We start from the raw sequence: 18,312 nt of genomic DNA, 5'->3' as shown, positions 1-18,312 counted from the left end.
TTGCTGTTCTGTGGTTTTTTTTGGTCTGTGGGGACAGAAAGCATACACGTGACCAAAGTGACGGCAAAAATTACATCTCAAACCCTTATCACATTTTTCTGTTTCATGTTGCATGCTTCCACATTTCTTACAGGAACTTTCACAATTTTCCTTTATGTGCCCATAACGTTGGCACCTTCTGCAGAAGTTTGGCATTCCCGCAAAAAAGAGGTCGCCACACACATTGTTTAATTTAAAACGAGCAGGCGGTAATAGTATCCCCCCTGGGAGGGTGGGGTCTTTGTTGCACGTGACTTGATATCGCCATTTTGAGGTCCAGACACCACAGTCGTTCATGATTTTTCCTCTGAACTCCACCTTTTTAAAGTAGGCTGCCAGGAACCCATCGATCTCTCTCTGATTTACAAAAGGGGAGTACATCTTCACGACAATCAACTTGGTTTCATCTAGGACGTGCTCGACAATTTGGATACCCTTAAGCCTCGGATCATCTTGCTTTGGAATTTTCATTACTGCATCTAAGAATACGCCTTCCCCTATGAAAGTGCAGTCGTAGATCCTCCGCTTAGGGTAATCCTGGATGGCCAAAATCTCTCGCTTACGAACATTAAGAATCTTGTCGAGCACGTCCTCTATCACGAACCTCATGCCACGTGCATCCGCCGCATCACCTGTGAGAATGACCCGCACAGTGTGTTTAATCCGGGCATAAGCCGGTACCGAACCAGGATCTAGATCTTCATCCATGGTTCATTCGTGTTTTGGTCTGGTTCTCTCCGCTCCAACCAACCAGCCAATTCGCTCAAACCTCTCTCCACCCAAAGGCTTTGAGAGGCGATCGCAACCCCTTACCCTGGGACTAAGCCCTCTCCCCAATAGCAACAAGTGGGTGAAACCCAGGCAATAAACCTGGGCGATCCCACAAGGCCGAGGAGAGGGGTACCCGAGTACCTTCTGACCAGATCTCCTGTATTACTACACTTGATCTTAGCCAAAAGGCCGAGAAGCGATAACCGTGAAAGGGGCGGGCCCAACAAGGTCCCCTTCATGGGCACTATCACTGCTTGCTGTCAGGGAGGCTGCCAGACAATTTTCCATGCACACTCTGGGCTGGGGGGCAGTCAACCACCAGTACACACAGCAGAACCTAAACCCATACCATTATTGCTAAGCAGCAAGACAGTGGGCCATTGCACTCCCACGGGGCCTTTTTAAATGCAATCCATAACCCGGATTTGCCAGGAACCCTTCTTACTCCTCCTACTTGCATGTGACACTGGGCTTAGGATCTGCATAGGAAACACACACACAAGCACACACCTACCTTTGTTGCCTGCAGATGCCTCCTTGGCTGTCCCCAAACGGTATCAAACCAACACCCACGGGAAGCTGTAAGCATAGAGGACATGCCTGCACCCCATTGGACTTACCTGTGTGGGTTAAATCCGGGTTATTTGACAACCTATGGCGGTGATGGTTCTGCTCAGGCAGAGCAGTGCTGATGCTCCTCATAAAGCTGTCGCTGCTGTGAAGGTTCTAGGTGACATCACAAATCCCTATGGTTACATACACAACAAAGCTGGGTTGTTGTTGTTTACACTCTGCAAGGCCTGTGGAAGTGAGTGACATCATAGCACTGTAGTTCTGAGGGTTCAAGATGGATGCAACAATCTCCTGTTGCTTCTATGAAGGCCGTAATAGACGACATCACCAAACAGCTCCATAGTCACATACACAGCAAAGGAGAGATGTTGTTTACACCTAGTGATGTCAGTGGTATTGAGTGACATCACAGCACAGTGCTAAGGCTCCTGGGCCTGGACACAGCAGCGGCTGCAATATCTCAACGGAGAATACGTTTATATCTATGTGTGTGTGTGCGCATATATATATATATATATATATATATATTTCTCCGCCGAAATCACTTTTAAACCCATTTCCACCTTTTTTTCCCTTCTCTTCCTCTTACTTTTTTTTCACGTTTTTTTACGTTTTTCTCCTTTTCGCCTCTTTTCTGGGCGTATTATTCTTCTTTTTCTTCTTTTTTTTCGTCTAATGCATACCCCATCAGTGCAGCAATGCTTATTCAATACCGCCAGCAGATGGAGACACTGGGGGATAATTTTCTAAGGATTTATACTGATTTTTCCTGTCTGAATTTGTCGCACAGAAAGTTGCAGGCCAAATATGTGTGACATTTCTGCGACTTTAGCTTCTAGAGCATTTTTACAACATTATACATAGGTGCTGAATACATAAAAAGCGACTGTTCAGCGACAGACAAGTCGCATCGGCTGAAAGTAGGCCAGAATGTCAGTCCATGTTGGAGCAGGTTTAGATACAGTCTAAAGCATAGATCTCAAAGTCTGTGCACAGAATTTAGCAAGGGCCTCGCACCTTCTGATGCATCAGGTAGGTGCACAATAGCATAGCCTAACCCTCTGTACTTTGGTCTATATTGATGCGGGACATAGACAGCCAGCTGATGACCAATCCATTAGTGCAATGGATGGCTGGAAGCATTTGTCTTTGCCTTTGCAATACCACAGAAGCAATGCATGGTCAATGTACAGCAATGACACACCTGTGTGAACAGCCAGGAGACCCCCCCCCCCCCCATGTTATGTTACATAGTTACATAGTTAGTACGGTCGAAAAAAGACATATGTCCATCAAGTTCAACCAGGGAATTAAGGGGTAGGGGTGTGGCGCGATATTGGGGAAGGGATGAGATTTTATATTTCTTCATAAGCATTAATCTTATTTTGTCAATTAGGAACATTCAGCACCCACCCGCTATCAAGGCAGCTGCCTATCATGTCATGCCCTACCTGCACAGGTGTGCTGGCTACTCAAATGATCCAATTAAGGAGGCCATTTAGTCAGCAGCAGCAGAAGTCCTGTGCCTGGACGCTCCAACAGGGGCCAGACACAAGCAGAAGCAGAAGCAGCAGAAGCAGCAGCAGCACCACCTTTTGTTTTTTGGCTGCAGCAGCAGCAAGGCCCACAGGGCTGGCTAGCTGGCTAGCCAGCAAGCAGGTAGCAATGAAAGTAGGAATCTTTCTTTTTAACCCTGTAAGGGGGTGGTGCACTGTACCCGAAGATACTGCCATATCGGGTCAATGCATAGGGCGACGGAAGCAAGCTTCGAAATCGGCCCCCGTTCTCAAAAATCCATTTAATATATGGTCCCCAGATAGGGGACGTATCAGATATTAAACTGATAAGAACAGATACTACACTTGATCTTAGCCAAAAGGCCGAGAAGCGATAACCGTGAAAGGGGCGGGCCCAACAAGGTCCCCTTCATGGGCACTATCACTGCTTGCTGTCAGGGAGGCTGCCAGACAATTTTCCATGCACACTCTGGGCTGGGGGGCAGTCAACCACCAGTACACACAGCAGAACCTAAACCCATACCATTATTGCTAAGCAGCAAGACAGGGGCCCATTGCACTCCCACGGGGCCTTTTTAAATGCAATCCATAACCCGGATTTGCCAGGAACCCTTCTTACTCCTCCTACTTGCATGTGACACTGGGCTTAGGATCTGCATAGGAAACACACACACAAGCACACACCTACCTTTGTTGCCTGCAGATGCCTCCTTGGCTGTCCCCAAACGGTATCAAACCAACACCCACGGGAAGCTGTAAGCATAGAGGACATGCCTGCACCCCATTGGACTTACCTGTGTGGGTTAAATCCGGGTTATTTGACAACCTATGGCGGTGATGGTTCTGCTCAGGCAGAGCAGTGCTGATGCTCCTCATAAAGCTGTCGCTGCTGTGAAGGTTCTAGGTGACATCACAAATCCCTATGGTTACATACACAACAAAGCTGGGTTGTTGTTGTTTACACTCTGCAAGGCCTGTGGAAGTGAGTGACATCATAGCACTGTAGTTCTGAGGGTTCAAGATGGATGCAACAATCTCCTGTTGCTTCTATGAAGGCCATAATAGACGACATCACCAAACAGCTCCATAGTCACATACACAGCAAAGGAGAGATGTTGTTTACACCTAGTGATGTCAGTGGTATTGAGTGACATCACAGCACAGTGCTAAGGCTCCTGGGCCTGGACACAGCAGCGGCTGCAATATCTCAACGGAGAATACGTTTATATCTATGTGTGTGTGTGCGCATATATATATATATATATATATATATATATATATATATATATATTTCTCCGCCGAAATCACTTTTAAACCCATTTCCACCTTTTTTTCCCTTCTCTTCCTCTTACTTTTTTTTCACGTTTTTTTACGTTTTTCTCCTTTTCGCCTCTTTTCTGGGCGTATTATTCTTCTTTTTCTTCTTTTTTTTCGTCTAATGCATACCCCATCAGTGCAGCAATGCTTATTCAATACCGCCAGCAGATGGAGACACTGGGGGATAATTTTCTAAGGATTTATACTGATTTTTCCTGTCTGAATTTGTCGCACAGAAAGTTGCAGGCCAAATATGTGTGACATTTCTGCGACTTTAGCTTCTAGAGCATTTTTACAACATTATACATAGGTGCTGAATACATAAAAAGCGACTGTTCAGCGACAGACAAGTCGCATCGGCTGAAAGTAGGCCAGAATGTCAGTCCATGTTGGAGCAGGTTTAGATACAGTCTAAAGCATAGATCTCAAAGTCTGTGCACAGAATTTAGCAAGGGCCTCGCACCTTCTGATGCATCAGGTAGGTGCACAATAGCATAGCCTAACCCTCTGTACTTTGGTCTATATTGATGCGGGACATAGACAGCCAGCTGATGACCAATCCATTAGTGCAATGGATGGCTGGAAGCATTTGTCTTTGCCTTTGCAATACCACAGAAGCAATGCATGGTCAATGTACAGCAATGACACACCTGTGTGAACAGCCAGGAGACCCCCCCCCCCCCCCCCCCCCCATGTTATGTTACATAGTTACATAGTTAGTACGGTCGAAAAAAGACATATGTCCATCAAGTTCAACCAGGGAATTAAGGGGTAGGGGTGTGGCGCGATATTGGGGAAGGGATGAGATTTTATATTTCTTCATAAGCATTAATCTTATTTTGTCAATTAGGAACATTCAGCACCCACCCGCTATCAAGGCAGCTGCCTATCATGTCATGCCCTACCTGCACAGGTGTGCTGGCTACTCAAATGATCCAATTAAGGAGGCCATTTAGTCAGCAGCAGCAGAAGTCCTGTGCCTGGACGCTCCAACAGGGGCCAGACACAAGCAGAAGCAGAAGCAGCAGAAGCAGCAGCAGCACCACCTTTTGTTTTTTGGCTGCAGCAGCAGCAAGGCCCACAGGGCTGGCTAGCTGGCTAGCCAGCAAGCAGGTAGCAATGAAAGTAGGAATCTTTCTTTTTAACCCTGTAAGGGGGTGGTGCACTGTACCCGAAGATACTGCCATATCGGGTCAATGCATAGGGCGACGGAAGCAAGCTTCGAAATCGGCCCCCGTTCTCAAAAATCCATTTAATATATGGTCCCCAGATAGGGGACGTATCAGATATTAAACTGATAAGAACAGATACTACACTTGATCTTAGCCAAAAGGCCGAGAAGCGATAACCGTGAAAGGGGCGGGCCCAACAAGGTCCCCTTCATGGGCACTATCACTGCTTGCTGTCAGGGAGGCTGCCAGACAATTTTCCATGCACACTCTGGGCTGGGGGGCAGTCAACCACCAGTACACACAGCAGAACCTAAACCCATACCATTATTGCTAAGCAGCAAGACAGGGGCCCATTGCACTCCCACGGGGCCTTTTTAAATGCAATCCATAACCCGGATTTGCCAGGAACCCTTCTTACTCCTCCTACTTGCATGTGACACTGGGCTTAGGATCTGCATAGGAAACACACACACAAGCACACACCTACCTTTGTTGCCTGCAGATGCCTCCTTGGCTGTCCCCAAACGGTATCAAACCAACACCCACGGGAAGCTGTAAGCATAGAGGACATGCCTGCACCCCATTGGACTTACCTGTGTGGGTTAAATCCGGGTTATTTGACAACCTATGGCGGTGATGGTTCTGCTCAGGCAGAGCAGTGCTGATGCTCCTCATAAAGCTGTCGCTGCTGTGAAGGTTCTAGGTGACATCACAAATCCCTATGGTTACATACACAACAAAGCTGGGTTGTTGTTGTTTACACTCTGCAAGGCCTGTGGAAGTGAGTGACATCATAGCACTGTAGTTCTGAGGGTTCAAGATGGATGCAACAATCTCCTGTTGCTTCTATGAAGGCCGTAATAGACGACATCACCAAACAGCTCCATAGTCACATACACAGCAAAGGAGAGATGTTGTTTACACCTAGTGATGTCAGTGGTATTGAGTGACATCACAGCACAGTGCTAAGGCTCCTGGGCCTGGACACAGCAGCGGCTGCAATATCTCAACGGAGAATACGTTTATATCTATGTGTGTGTGTGCGCATATATATATATATATATATATATATATATATATATATATATATATTTCTCCGCCGAAATCACTTTTAAACCCATTTCCACCTTTTTTTCCCTTCTCTTCCTCTTACTTTTTTTTCACGTTTTTTTACGTTTTTCTCCTTTTCGCCTCTTTTCTGGGCGTATTATTCTTCTTTTTCTTCTTTTTTTTCGTCTAATGCATACCCCATCAGTGCAGCAATGCTTATTCAATACCGCCAGCAGATGGAGACACTGGGGGATAATTTTCTAAGGATTTATACTGATTTTTCCTGTCTGAATTTGTCGCACAGAAAGTTGCAGGCCAAATATGTGTGACATTTCTGCGACTTTAGCTTCTAGAGCATTTTTACAACATTATACATAGGTGCTGAATACATAAAAAGCGACTGTTCAGCGACAGACAAGTCGCATCGGCTGAAAGTAGGCCAGAATGTCAGTCCATGTTGGAGCAGGTTTAGATACAGTCTAAAGCATAGATCTCAAAGTCTGTGCACAGAATTTAGCAAGGGCCTCGCACCTTCTGATGCATCAGGTAGGTGCACAATAGCATAGCCTAACCCTCTGTACTTTGGTCTATATTGATGCGGGACATAGACAGCCAGCTGATGACCAATCCATTAGTGCAATGGATGGCTGGAAGCATTTGTCTTTGCCTTTGCAATACCACAGAAGCAATGCATGGTCAATGTACAGCAATGACACACCTGTGTGAACAGCCAGGAGACCCCCCCCCCCCCCCCCCCATGTTATGTTACATAGTTACATAGTTAGTACGGTCGAAAAAAGACATATGTCCATCAAGTTCAACCAGGGAATTAAGGGGTAGGGGTGTGGCGCGATATTGGGGAAGGGATGAGATTTTATATTTCTTCATAAGCATTAATCTTATTTTGTCAATTAGGAACATTCAGCACCCACCCGCTATCAAGGCAGCTGCCTATCATGTCATGCCCTACCTGCACAGGTGTGCTGGCTACTCAAATGATCCAATTAAGGAGGCCATTTAGTCAGCAGCAGCAGAAGTCCTGTGCCTGGACGCTCCAACAGGGGCCAGACACAAGCAGAAGCAGAAGCAGCAGAAGCAGCAGCAGCACCACCTTTTGTTTTTTGGCTGCAGCAGCAGCAAGGCCCACAGGGCTGGCTAGCTGGCTAGCCAGCAAGCAGGTAGCAATGAAAGTAGGAATCTTTCTTTTTAACCCTGTAAGGGGGTGGTGCACTGTACCCGAAGATACTGCCATATCGGGTCAATGCATAGGGCGACGGAAGCAAGCTTCGAAATCGGCCCCCGTTCTCAAAAATCCATTTAATATATGGTCCCCAGATAGGGGACGTATCAGATATTAAACTGATAAGAACAGATACTACACTTGATCTTAGCCAAAAGGCCGAGAAGCGATAACCGTGAAAGGGGCGGGCCCAACAAGGTCCCCTTCATGGGCACTATCACTGCTTGCTGTCAGGGAGGCTGCCAGACAATTTTCCATGCACACTCTGGGCTGGGGGGCAGTCAACCACCAGTACACACAGCAGAACCTAAACCCATACCATTATTGCTAAGCAGCAAGACAGGGGCCCATTGCACTCCCACGGGGCCTTTTTAAATGCAATCCATAACCCGGATTTGCCAGGAACCCTTCTTACTCCTCCTACTTGCATGTGACACTGGGCTTAGGATCTGCATAGGAAACACACACACAAGCACACACCTACCTTTGTTGCCTGCAGATGCCTCCTTGGCTGTCCCCAAACGGTATCAAACCAACACCCACGGGAAGCTGTAAGCATAGAGGACATGCCTGCACCCCATTGGACTTACCTGTGTGGGTTAAATCCGGGTTATTTGACAACCTATGGCGGTGATGGTTCTGCTCAGGCAGAGCAGTGCTGATGCTCCTCATAAAGCTGTCGCTGCTGTGAAGGTTCTAGGTGACATCACAAATCCCTATGGTTACATACACAACAAAGCTGGGTTGTTGTTGTTTACACTCTGCAAGGCCTGTGGAAGTGAGTGACATCATAGCACTGTAGTTCTGAGGGTTCAAGATGGATGCAACAATCTCCTGTTGCTTCTATGAAGGCCGTAATAGACGACATCACCAAACAGCTCCATAGTCACATACACAGCAAAGGAGAGATGTTGTTTACACCTAGTGATGTCAGTGGTATTGAGTGACATCACAGCACAGTGCTAAGGCTCCTGGGCCTGGACACAGCAGCGGCTGCAATATCTCAACGGAGAATACGTTTATATCTATGTGTGTGTGTGCGCATATATATATATATATATATATATATATATATATATATATATATTTCTCCGCCGAAATCACTTTTAAACCCATTTCCACCTTTTTTTCCCTTCTCTTCCTCTTACTTTTTTTTCACGTTTTTTTACGTTTTTCTCCTTTTCGCCTCTTTTCTGGGCGTATTATTCTTCTTTTTCTTCTTTTTTTTCGTCTAATGCATACCCCATCAGTGCAGCAATGCTTATTCAATACCGCCAGCAGATGGAGACACTGGGGGATAATTTTCTAAGGATTTATACTGATTTTTCCTGTCTGAATTTGTCGCACAGAAAGTTGCAGGCCAAATATGTGTGACATTTCTGCGACTTTAGCTTCTAGAGCATTTTTACAACATTATACATAGGTGCTGAATACATAAAAAGCGACTGTTCAGCGACAGACAAGTCGCATCGGCTGAAAGTAGGCCAGAATGTCAGTCCATGTTGGAGCAGGTTTAGATACAGTCTAAAGTATAGATCTCAAAGTCTGTGCACAGAATTTAGCAAGGGCCTCGCACCTTCTGATGCATCAGGTAGGTGCACAATAGCATAGCCTAACCCTCTGTACTTTGGTCTATATTGATGCGGGACATAGACAGCCAGCTGATGACCAATCCATTAGTGCAATGGATGGCTGGAAGCATTTGTCTTTGCCTTTGCAATACCACAGAAGCAATGCATGGTCAATGTACAGCAATGACACACCTGTGTGAACAGCCAGGAGACCCCCCCCCCCCCCCCCATGTTATGTTACATAGTTACATAGTTAGTACGGTCGAAAAAAGACATATGTCCATCAAGTTCAACCAGGGAATTAAGGGGTAGGGGTGTGGCGCGATATTGGGGAAGGGATGAGATTTTATATTTCTTCATAAGCATTAATCTTATTTTGTCAATTAGGAACATTCAGCACCCACCCGCTATCAAGGCAGCTGCCTATCATGTCATGCCCTACCTGCACAGGTGTGCTGGCTACTCAAATGATCCAATTAAGGAGGCCATTTAGTCAGCAGCAGCAGAAGTCCTGTGCCTGGACGCTCCAACAGGGGCCAGACACAAGCAGAAGCAGAAGCAGCAGAAGCAGCAGCAGCACCACCTTTTGTTTTTTGGCTGCAGCAGCAGCAAGGCCCACAGGGCTGGCTAGCTGGCTAGCCAGCAAGCAGGTAGCAATGAAAGTAGGAATCTTTCTTTTTAACCCTGTAAGGGGGTGGTGCACTGTACCCGAAGATACTGCCATATCGGGTCAATGCATAGGGCGACGGAAGCAAGCTTCGAAATCGGCCCCCGTTCTCAAAAATCCATTTAATATATGGTCCCCAGATAGGGGACGTATCAGATATTAAACTGATAAGAACAGATACTACACTTGATCTTAGCCAAAAGGCCGAGAAGCGATAACCGTGAAAGGGGCGGGCCCAACAAGGTCTCCTTCATGGGCACTATCACTGCTTGCTGTCAGGGAGGCTGCCAGACAATTTTCCATGCACACTCTGGGCTGGGGGGCAGTCAACCACCAGTACACACAGCAGAACCTAAACCCATACCATTATTGCTAAGCAGCAAGACAGGGGCCCATTGCACTCCCACGGGGCCTTTTTAAATGCAATCCATAACCCGGATTTGCCAGGAACCCTTCTTACTCCTCCTACTTGCATGTGACACTGGGCTTAGGATCTGCATAGGAAACACACACACAAGCACACACCTACCTTTGTTGCCTGCAGATGCCTCCTTGGCTGTCCCCAAACGGTATCAAACCAACACCCACGGGAAGCTGTAAGCATAGAGGACATGCCTGCACCCCATTGGACTTACCTGTGTGGGTTAAATCCGGGTTATTTGACAACCTATGGCGGTGATGGTTCTGCTCAGGCAGAGCAGTGCTGATGCTCCTCATAAAGCTGTCGCTGCTGTGAAGGTTCTAGGTGACATCACAAATCCCTATGGTTACATACACAACAAAGCTGGGTTGTTGTTGTTTACACTCTGCAAGGCCTGTGGAAGTGAGTGACATCATAGCACTGTAGTTCTGAGGGTTCAAGATGGATGCAACAATCTCCTGTTGCTTCTATGAAGGCCGTAATAGACGACATCACCAAACAGCTCCATAGTCACATACACAGCAAAGGAGAGATGTTGTTTACACCTAGTGATGTCAGTGGTATTGAGTGACATCACAGCACAGTGCTAAGGCTCCTGGGCCTGGACACAGCAGCGGCTGCAATATCTCAACGGAGAATACGTTTATATCTATGTGTGTGTGTGCGCATATATATATATATATATATATATATATATATATATATATATATATATATATATTTCTCCGCCGAAATCACTTTTAAACCCATTTCCACCTTTTTTTCCCTTCTCTTCCTCTTACTTTTTTTTCACGTTTTTTTACGTTTTTCTCCTTTTCGCCTCTTTTCTGGGCGTATTATTCTTCTTTTTCTTCTTTTTTTTCGTCTAATGCATACCCCATCAGTGCAGCAATGCTTATTCAATACCGCCAGCAGATGGAGACACTGGGGGATAATTTTCTAAGGATTTATACTGATTTTTCCTGTCTGAATTTGTCGCACAGAAAGTTGCAGGCCAAATATGTGTGACATTTCTGCGACTTTAGCTTCTAGAGCATTTTTACAACATTATACATAGGTGCTGAATACATAAAAAGCGACTGTTCAGCGACAGACAAGTCGCATCGGCTGAAAGTAGGCCAGAATGTCAGTCCATGTTGGAGCAGGTTTAGATACAGTCTAAAGCATAGATCTCAAAGTCTGTGCACAGAATTTAGCAAGGGCCTCGCACCTTCTGATGCATCAGGTAGGTGCACAATAGCATAGCCTAACCCTCTGTACTTTGGTCTATATTGATGCGGGACATAGACAGCCAGCTGATGACCAATCCATTAGTGCAATGGATGGCTGGAAGCATTTGTCTTTGCCTTTGCAATACCACAGAAGCAATGCATGGTCAATGTACAGCAATGACACACCTGTGTGAACAGCCAGGAGACCCCCCCCCCCCCCATGTTATGTTACATAGTTACATAGTTAGTACGGTCGAAAAAAGACATATGTCCATCAAGTTCAACCAGGGAATTAAGGGGTAGGGGTGTGGCGCGATATTGGGGAAGGGATGAGATTTTATATTTCTTCATAAGCATTAATCTTATTTTGTCAATTAGGAACATTCAGCACCCACCCGCTATCAAGGCAGCTGCCTATCATGTCATGCCCTACCTGCACAGGTGTGCTGGCTACTCAAATGATCCAATTAAGGAGGCCATTTAGTCAGCAGCAGCAGAAGTCCTGTGCCTGGACGCTCCAACAGGGGCCAGACACAAGCAGAAGCAGAAGCAGCAGAAGCAGCAGCAGCACCACCTTTTGTTTTTTGGCTGCAGCAGCAGCAAGGCCCACAGGGCTGGCTAGCTGGCTAGCCAGCAAGCAGGTAGCAATGAAAGTAGGAATCTTTCTTTTTAACCCTGTAAGGGGGTGGTGCACTGTACCCGAAGATACTGCCATATCGGGTCAATGCATAGGGCGACGGAAGCAAGCTTCGAAATCGGCCCCCGTTCTCAAAAATCCATTTAATATATGGTCCCCAGATAGGGGACGTATCAGATATTAAACTGATAAGAACAGATACTACACTTGATCTTAGCCAAAAGGCCGAGAAGCGATAACCGTGAAAGGGGCGGGCCCAACAAGGTCCCCTTCATGGGCACTATCACTGCTTGCTGTCAGGGAGGCTGCCAGACAATTTTCCATGCACACTCTGGGCTGGGGGGCAGTCAACCACCAGTACACACAGCAGAACCTAAACCCATACCATTATTGCTAAGCAGCAAGACAGGGGCCCATTGCACTCCCACGGGGCCTTTTTAAATGCAATCCATAACCCGGATTTGCCAGGAACCCTTCTTACTCCTCCTACTTGCATGTGACACTGGGCTTAGGATCTGCATAGGAAACACACACACAAGCACACACCTACCTTTGTTGCCTGCAGATGCCTCCTTGGCTGTCCCCAAACGGTATCAAACCAACACCCACGGGAAGCTGTAAGCATAGAGGACATGCCTGCACCCCATTGGACTTACCTGTGTGGGTTAAATCCGGGTTATTTGACAACCTATGGCGGTGATGGTTCTGCTCAGGCAGAGCAGTGCTGATGCTCCTCATAAAGCTGTCGCTGCTGTGAAGGTTCTAGGTGACATCACAAATCCCTATGGTTACATACACAACAAAGCTGGGTTGTTGTTGTTTACACTCTGCAAGGCCTGTGGAAGTGAGTGACATCATAGCACTGTAGTTCTGAGGGTTCAAGATGGATGCAACAATCTCCTGTTGCTTCTATGAAGGCCGTAATAGACGACATCACCAAACAGCTCCATAGTCACATACACAGCAAAGGAGAGATGTTGTTTACACCTAGTGATGTCAGTGGTATTGAGTGACATCACAGCACAGTGCTAAGGCTCCTGGGCCTGGACACAGCAGCGGCTGCAATATCTCAACGGAGAATACGTTTATATCTATGTGTGTGTGTGCGCATATATATATATATATATATATATATATATATATATATTTGTCCGCCAAAATCACTTTTAAACCCATTTCCACCTTTTTTTCCCTTCTCTTCCTCTTACTTTTTTTTCACGTTTTTTTACGTTTTTCTCCTTTTCGCCTCTTTTCTGGGCGTATTATTCTTCTTTTTCTTCTTTTTTTTCGTCTAATGCATACCCCATCAGTGCAGCAATGCTTATTCAATACCGCCAGCAGATGGAGACACTGGGGGATAATTTTCTAAGGATTTATACTGATTTTTCCTGTCTGAATTTGTCGCACAGAAAGTTGCAGGCCAAATATGTGTGACATTTCTGCGACTTTAGCTTCTAGAGCATTTTTACAACATTATACATAGGTGCTGAATACATAAAAAGCGACTGTTCAGCGACAGACAAGTCGCATCGGCTGAAAGTAGGCCAGAATGTCAGTCCATGTTGGAGCAGGTTTAGATACAGTCTAAAGCATAGATCTCAAAGTCTGTGCACAGAATTTAGCAAGGGCCTCGCACCTTCTGATGCATCAGGTAGGTGCACAATAGCATAGCCTAACCCTCTGTACTTTGGTCTATATTGATGCGGGACATAGACAGCCAGCTGATGACCAATCCATTAGTGCAATGGATGGCTGGAAGCATTTGTCTTTGCCTTTGCAATACCACAGAAGCAATGCATGGTCAATGTACAGCAATGACACACCTGTGTGAACAGCCAGGAGACCCCCCCCCCCATGTTATGTTACATAGTTACATAGTTAGTACGGTCGAAAAAAGACATATGTCCATCAAGTTCAACCAGGGAATTAAGGGGTAGGGGTGTGGCGCGATATTGGGGAAGGGATGAGATTTTATATTTCTTCATAAGCATTAATCTTATTTTGTCAATTAGGAACATTCAGCACCCACCCGCTATCAAGGCAGCTGCCTATCATGTCATGCCCTACCTGCACAGGTGTGCTGGCTACTCAAATGATCCAATTAAGGAGGCCATTTAGTCAGCAGCAGCAGAAGTCCTGTGCCTGGACGCTCCAACAGGGGCCAGACACAAGCAGAAGCAGAAGCAGCAGAAGCAGCAGCAGCACCACCTTTTGTTTTTTGGCTGCAGCAGCAGCAAGGCCCACAGGGCTGGCTAGCTGGCTAGCCAGCAAGCAGGTAGCAATGAAAGTAGGAATCTTTCTTTTTAACCCTGTAAGGGGGTGGTGCACTGTACCCGAAGATACTGCCATATCGGGTCAATGCATAGGGCGACGGAAGCAAGCTTCGAAATCGGCCCCCGTTCTCAAAAATCCATTTAATATATGGTCCCCAGATAGGGGACGTATCAGATATTAAACTGATAAGAACAGATACTACACTTGATCTTAGCCAAAAGGCCGAGAAGCGATAACCGTGAAAGGGGCGGGCCCAACAAGGTCCCCTTCATGGGCACTATCACTGCTTGCTGTCAGGGAGGCTGCCAGACAATTTTCCATGCACACTCTGGGCTGGGGGGCAGTCAACCACCAGTACACACAGCAGAACCTAAACCCATACCATTATTGCTAAGCAGCAAGACAGGGGCCCATTGCACTCCCACGGGGCCTTTTTAAATGCAATCCATAACCCGGATTTGCCAGGAACCCTTCTTACTCCTCCTACTTGCATGTGACACTGGGCTTAGGATCTGCATAGGAAACACACACACAAGCACACACCTACCTTTGTTGCCTGCAGATGCCTCCTTGGCTGTCCCCAAACGGTATCAAACCAACACCCACGGGAAGCTGTAAGCATAGAGGACATGCCTGCACCCCATTGGACTTACCTGTGTGGGTTAAATCCGGGTTATTTGACAACCTATGGCGGTGATGGTTCTGCTCAGGCAGAGCAGTGCTGATGCTCCTCATAAAGCTGTCGCTGCTGTGAAGGTTCTAGGTGACATCACAAATCCCTATGGTTACATACACAACAAAGCTGGGTTGTTGTTGTTTACACTCTGCAAGGCCTGTGGAAGTGAGTGACATCATAGCACTGTAGTTCTGAGGGTTCAAGATGGATGCAACAATCTCCTGTTGCTTCTATGAAGGCCGTAATAGACGACATCACCAAACAGCTCCATAGTCACATACACAGCAAAGGAGAGATGTTGTTTACACCTAGTGATGTCAGTGGTATTGAGTGACATCACAGCACAGTGCTAAGGCTCCTTGGCCTGGACACAGCAGCGGCTGCAATATCTCAACGGAGAATACGTTTATATCTATGTGTGTGTGTGCGCATATATATATATATATATATATATATATATATATATATATATATATATTTCTCCGCCGAAATCACTTTTAAACCCATTTCCACCTTTTTTTCCCTTCTCTTCCTCTTACTTTTTTTTCACGTTTTTTTACGTTTTTCTCCTTTTCGCCTCTTTTCTGGGCGTATTATTCTTCTTTTTCTTCTTTTTTTTCGTCTAATGCATACCCCATCAGTGCAGCAATGCTTATTCAATACCGCCAGCAGATGGAGACACTGGGGGATAATTTTCTAAGGATTTATACTGATTTTTCCTGTCTGAATTTGTCGCACAGAAAGTTGCAGGCCAAATATGTGTGACATTTCTGCGACTTTAGCTTCTAGAGCATTTTTACAACATTATACATAGGTGCTGAATACATAAAAAGCGACTGTTCAGCGACAGACAAGTCGCATCGGCTGAAAGTAGGCCAGAATGTCAGTCCATGTTGGAGCAGGTTTAGATACAGTCTAAAGCATAGATCTCAAAGTCTGTGCACAGAATTTAGCAAGGGCCTCGCACCTTCTGATGCATCAGGTAGGTGCACAATAGCATAGCCTAACCCTCTGTACTTTGGTCTATATTGATGCGGGACATAGACAGCCAGCTGATGACCAATCCATTAGTGCAATGGATGGCTGGAAGCATTTGTCTTTGCCTTTGCAATACCACAGAAGCAATGCATGGTCAATGTACAGCAATGACACACCTGTGTGAACAGCCAGGAGACCCCCCCCCCCCCCCATGTTATGTTACATAGTTACATAGTTAGTACGGTCGAAAAAAGACATATGTCCATCAAGTTCAACCAGGGAATTAAGGGGTAGGGGTGTGGTGCGATATTGGGGAAGGGATGAGATTTTATATTTCTTCATAAGCATTAATCTTATTTTGTCAATTAGGAACATTCAGCACCCACCCGCTATCAAGGCAGCTGCCTATCATGTCATGCCCTACCTGCACAGGTGTGCTGGCTACTCAAATGATCCAATTAAGGAGGCCATTTAGTCAGCAGCAGCAGAAGTCCTGTGCCTGGACGCTCCAACAGGGGCCAGACACAAGCAGAAGCAGCAGAAGCAGCAGCAGCACCACCTTTTGTTTTTTGGCTGCAGCAGCAGCAAGGCCCACAGGGCTGGCTAGCTGGCTAGCCAGCAAGCAGGTAGCAATGAAAGTAGGAATCTTTCTTTTTAACCCTGTAAGGGGGTGGTGCACTGTACCCGAAGATACTGCCATATCGGGTCAATGCATAGGGCGACGGAAGCAAGCTTCGAAATCGGCCCCCGTTCTCAAAAATCCATTTAATATATGGTCCCCAGATAGGGGACGTATCAGATATTAAACTGATAAGAACAGATACTACACTTGATCTTAGCCAAAAGGCCGAGAAGCGATAACCGTGAAAGGGGCGGGCCCAACAAGGTCCCCTTCATGGGCACTATCACTGCTTGCTGTCAGGGAGGCTGCCAGACAATTTTCCATGCACACTCTGGGCTGGGGGGCAGTCAACCACCAGTACACACAGCAGAACCTAAACCCATACCATTATTGCTAAGCAGCAAGACAGGGGCCCATTGCACTCCCACGGGGCCTTTTTAAATGCAATCCATAACCCGGATTTGCCAGGAACCCTTCTTACTCCTCCTACTTGCATGTGACACTGGGCTTAGGATCTGCATAGGAAACACACACACAAGCACACACCTACCTTTGTTGCCTGCAGATGCCTCCTTGGCTGTCCCCAAACGGTATCAAACCAACACCCACGGGAAGCTGTAAGCATAGAGGACATGCCTGCACCCCATTGGACTTACCTGTGTGGGTTAAATCCGGGTTATTTGACAACCTATGGCGGTGATGGTTCTGCTCAGGCAGAGCAGTGCTGATGCTCCTCATAAAGCTGTCGCTGCTGTGAAGGTTCTAGGTGACATCACAAATCCCTATGGTTACATACACAACAAAGCTGGGTTGTTGTTGTTTACACTCTGCAAGGCCTGTGGAAGTGAGTGACATCATAGCACTGTAGTTCTGAGGGTTCAAGATGGATGCAACAATCTCCTGTTGCTTCTATGAAGGCCGTAATAGACGACATCACCAAACAGCTCCATAGTCACATACACAGCAAAGGAGAGATGTTGTTTACACCTAGTGATGTCAGTGGTATTGAGTGACATCACAGCACAGTGCTAAGGCTCCTGGGCCTGGACACAGCAGCGGCTGCAATATCTCAACGGAGAATACGTTTATATCTATGTGTGTGTGTGCGCATATATATATATATATATATATATATATATATATATATATATATTTCTCCGCCGAAATCACTTTTAAACCCATTTCCACCTTTTTTTCCCTTCTCTTCCTCTTACTTTTTTTTCACGTTTTTTTACGTTTTTCTCCTTTTCGCCTCTTTTCTGGGCGTATTATTCTTCTTTTTCTTCTTTTTTTTCGTCTAATGCATACCCCATCAGTGCAGCAATGCTTATTCAATACCGCCAGCAGATGGAGACACTGGGGGATAATTTTCTAAGGATTTATACTGATTTTTCCTGTCTGAATTTGTCGCACAGAAAGTTGCAGGCCAAATATGTGTGACATTTCTGCGACTTTAACTTCTAGAGCATTTTTACAACATTATACATAGGTGCTGAATACATAAAAAGCGACTGTTCAGCGACAGACAAGTCGCATCGGCTGAAAGTAGGCCAGAATGTCAGTGCATGTTGGAGCA

The 18,312-nt window shown here is 46.2% G+C and overlaps 1 protein-coding gene and 7 non-coding genes across 8 annotated transcripts in view; all 8 read right to left on the bottom strand.

Moving 5' to 3' along the window:
* LOC130332183 (uncharacterized) overlaps positions 1–18,312 on the bottom strand; it is a 52,124-nt gene that overhangs the window by 2,759 nt on the left and 31,053 nt on the right. The window lies entirely within an intron of this gene.
* LOC130332286 (U2 spliceosomal RNA) lies at positions 3,085–3,275 on the bottom strand. The gene has a single exon (XR_008874998.1). It is a non-coding gene; the product is annotated as a U2 spliceosomal RNA (small nuclear RNA).
* On the bottom strand, positions 5,373–5,563 carry LOC130332285 (U2 spliceosomal RNA). Its single transcript, XR_008874997.1, has one exon. It is a non-coding gene; the product is annotated as a U2 spliceosomal RNA (small nuclear RNA).
* Positions 7,660–7,850, bottom strand: LOC130332284 (U2 spliceosomal RNA). Its single transcript, XR_008874996.1, has one exon. It is a non-coding gene; the product is annotated as a U2 spliceosomal RNA (small nuclear RNA).
* LOC130332283 (U2 spliceosomal RNA) lies at positions 9,943–10,133 on the bottom strand. The gene has a single exon (XR_008874995.1). It is a non-coding gene; the product is annotated as a U2 spliceosomal RNA (small nuclear RNA).
* LOC130332281 (U2 spliceosomal RNA) lies at positions 12,233–12,423 on the bottom strand. The gene has a single exon (XR_008874994.1). It is a non-coding gene; the product is annotated as a U2 spliceosomal RNA (small nuclear RNA).
* On the bottom strand, positions 14,504–14,694 carry LOC130332280 (U2 spliceosomal RNA). The gene has a single exon (XR_008874993.1). It is a non-coding gene; the product is annotated as a U2 spliceosomal RNA (small nuclear RNA).
* On the bottom strand, positions 16,783–16,973 carry LOC130332279 (U2 spliceosomal RNA). The gene has a single exon (XR_008874992.1). It is a non-coding gene; the product is annotated as a U2 spliceosomal RNA (small nuclear RNA).

The sequence above is a fragment of the Hyla sarda genome, unplaced genomic scaffold (assembly GCF_029499605.1).
Source record: "Hyla sarda isolate aHylSar1 unplaced genomic scaffold, aHylSar1.hap1 scaffold_373, whole genome shotgun sequence".
NCBI lineage: Eukaryota > Metazoa > Chordata > Amphibia > Anura > Hylidae > Hyla > Hyla sarda.
This window is presented reverse-complemented; position numbering and strand designations above follow the sequence as displayed.